This window comes from Echinops telfairi, unplaced genomic scaffold, assembly GCF_000313985.2.
Source record: "Echinops telfairi isolate 266 unplaced genomic scaffold, ASM31398v2 ScPeMD7_7469;HRSCAF=8507_1, whole genome shotgun sequence".
NCBI classification, from domain to species: domain Eukaryota; kingdom Metazoa; phylum Chordata; class Mammalia; order Afrosoricida; family Tenrecidae; genus Echinops; species Echinops telfairi.
The window spans coordinates 81,520,501-81,524,184 of NW_022111373.1; positions in this window are offsets into that span (position 1 = coordinate 81,520,501).

Below are 3,684 nucleotides of genomic sequence, written 5' to 3' on the forward strand. Positions count from 1 at the left end.
GGATGATCCCTTCAGGACCAGTGGTGTGAGTGGTGGGCAATACTGGGAGGGTAGAGGGAGGGTGGGTTGGAAAGGGGAAACTGATTACAGAGATCTACATGTGACCTCCTCCCTGGGGGACAGACAACAGAGGTGTGGGTGAAGGGAGACGTTGGACAGGACAAGATAGGACAAAATAATAATTTGTAAATTGTCCGGGGTTCATGAGGGAGGGGGGAGCGGGGAGGGAGGGGGAAAATGAAGACCTGATGCCAGGGGCTTAAGTGGAGAACAAATGTTTTGAGAATGATGAGGGCAATGAATGTACAGATGTGCTTTACACAATTGATGTGTGTATGGATTGTGGTAAGAATTGCATGAGCCCTAATAAAATGATTTTAAAAAACTGTTGAAAAAAGTTAATTAAAAACGCTACTAGAATAATACAATTGGCATAATGTCACCAATACAGTGAAAGAAAGCAATTTCTCTACATTCTTTTATTTTTCAAACTGTTTTTATTGAAACATAGCATATACACAGAAAAGTGTACAAATCACTCACCTTTATATACAGCACCCAAGTCAATTTCTCTATATTCTAATGGTGAAACCCACACATAATGAGTAACTGTTTACTGTGGTGGAAAAGTAAAGGGCCTATTTAAGTATCTTTCCTAAGTGATGTTCAGATAAAGAACATTCCAAAAAACAGGTTTGCAAATATGATTAAGGTAAATCGTCAAAAGCTGACTCTTATCTGTTCTTAGGACAAGATGACTCATGATTATCCAAGAGTCCAAGCTCCATAATGAAGACCAGGCAATAAAGCCTCTCAGCTGGTCGTTTTCTGGAGTCAGAGTTTAGTCATTAGGTCTCCCTTCCCATGACAGCAGATTTTAAACTGGGCAAATCATTTTAGAAGGTACATCAGAACAAGCCCAAACATACCAACCTCTGAGAAAGGCTACCTGACTGGTGGGGAGACTGATGAGGCAGTGGTTAAAGGCTCAGGTGCTCGACTCACAGGTGAGCGGTTTGAACCCACCGGTTGTTCTGAGACAGGTGTCACCATCTGAAAAGATTTACTCCCCATGAAAACCCAGTGGGGAAGTTCTACTCTGCCCTAAATCACCGCTAGGAGTGGGAATCAACATACGAGGAGAAATGGACTCTGGGATTTGATTTCACCAGTGACGAACGAAGGGGATGCAGAGATTCCTGGGAATCTGGAGGGCAGCCTGCCTACTGAACACAGCGAGGTGAGGTTCCCATATCACAGACCATTCCTAAGGGCCACCTAATTAGCACGAGAAAATGGAACCACTGACATCCACCTGCAAGAAGTTCTCTAGTGGTGACCACAGAGAAATGGAGGACGCAAGCTTCTCCAAACTGACAGCTGACAAAACACTGGGATAGCTAACCCACTCGCTGTGAGCACATCAACACCGGCCAAGGTCTCACTGGACCAGAACAATGGGCTACACAGCAAGCGGCATCACCACACACTCACTCCTGTCATTAAGTCCCTTCCCACTCAAACCCACTCTACAGTGCACAGAACCGCCCCCATTCTGTTTCCAACATCTCTACTCCCACATCTCTCTCTCCTTACTCCGCTGTGTCACCAAGGCTCCCACTGTAGAAGTCAGTGATTGGTTGGTTGGTTTGAAGCCCACTTCCTACCTCTCAGACAACCAAGTCCTCACCGTTTCTGATCCTCAGAGCCCTCTCCTGTCCAAGAGGAATAATCCTGAGTGCGGAGTTCATATTTTAAAATATCAGCATGGAGGTTGTCCTACATGGCAACATTGTCTCCATTTTCAAATATCAGCTACATGAATACATGATTTTTAAAAATGTAAGCTGGATTAAACATACAAGACGTGAGAGCTCTGCTTTAACAGCTGTTTGTTTCCTGAAAGTGCATTATGCGTATGGGAACAGGGAAACAAAATCTCAAAGAACTAAGAAGCTCTCTCAAGCCTGGGCAATATTCACAGAGGTGGTGCTCAGACGGGGTAAGGGCACAACTGTCAGAAAGAAAGGTGACTGCATAAAGAGGACGTTTGTACACCCCGTCTGTCTGTTCCACCACATGGCAGTCCTGGAAGGTGGCAGGATCTCTAACAGAAAACCACCGTCTTAAAAGACAAGTGCCTGGGAAAACAGGAAGTCGTTGGCTATGTTGCAGCCTTCAAATATTTGAAGGAGCTTTCTGTGAAGTCCCAGAAATGACTTAAAAATAAAACCAATATTAGGAAGTCTCTCCCTCACCCGAAGGTCCACACCCTAAAACAACAACAAAAAAACACAACTTGAGCTCATTCCATTTATGCAAATCTTTAGTCAAGTGATTTTTTTTGGAGCCGGGGCCAGATGATGTTTGAGGTCTCCTGAAAGGCCTACGATCTGAAGCCAGAGGGGAGAGAGGGCTGAGACTAGCTTGTTAGCCCGCATCTGGCCGGTGCGCAAGTGCTGAGTGAAGGAGAGACACAGAGTGAAAGGTCCACTGGTTTCCAGAGGAGCCCGCTGTGCTCATCTTCACAAACGCTACTTCCAGAGAGTGATGCGGTGAAAGGCCGGCAGCTGAGATCAGAGTCAAAGGAGGAAGGAAACACAGACCCTTGAAGAATATGCCAGGCTGAAAACCAACCTCTTTTTCTCTTTTTCTGCATTTTAATCATTTTATTGGGAACTCTTTTTTTTTTTTTTTAAATAATTTTATTGGGGGCTCGTACAACTCTTATCACAATCCATACATCCATCCATTGTGTCAAGCACATTTGTACATTTGTTACCATCATTATCAAAACATTTTCTTTCTACTTGAGCCCTTGGTATCAGCTCCTCCCTCCCCTATGAACCCTTGCTAATTTATAATTTTTTTTTCATGTCTTACACTGTCTGATGTCTCCCTTCACCCACTTTTCTGTTGTCCATCCCCCAGGGAGGGGCTTATATATCGATTATTGTGATTGGTTCCCCCTTTCTACCTCTACCTTCCCCTTCCCCTCATAACAGGTCCTGAGTTATTGGGAGCTCTTACAGATATCATATCATTCCATAGTTCAAGCACATCAAGAAGTACTGTACAATTGCTACCACAATCATTTCAAAACATTTTCTTTCTTCTTGAACTTGATATCAGCTCCCCTGAAAACCAACAGTTTAAGATATGGTTAAAATGTGAAAAAAAACAAAACAAAAAAACCTTTCTCTCCTTGAAAATGTTTACTGGCCCCCAAACTACCTAATTAAAAAAACAGAAAAACTAAACCAAATGAGAAAGTCTGAAAATGCTATGATCCAAAATTTCCTTTAAAGCAAATTGTCAATAAGTGCAAAGTAAATTTTGTTAGGCTAAAGGGGAAGCAGCGGTGGTTCATGGTACCAGTCTTAACTTCCGCATGGACACCTGGGTTAGAGTCCCGGCCATGCATGGCCACCGTCCATATTATCAGTAGAGGCTTGCTGTGCTGTAATGCCCAGCAGCCCTTGTGGCATAGTGGATTATGCGTTGGGTTGCTAAACACAAGGTCAGAAATTCGAATCCACCAGCATGCTCCAAGGAAGAAAAATGAGGCAGTCTGCTCTCCTAAAGATGTACAGCCTTTGAAAATGCAAGACAGCTCTACCCTATCCTATGGGGTTGCTATGAGTCAGAATAAGCTCAATGGCATTAATTTTGTGGTCTAGACTA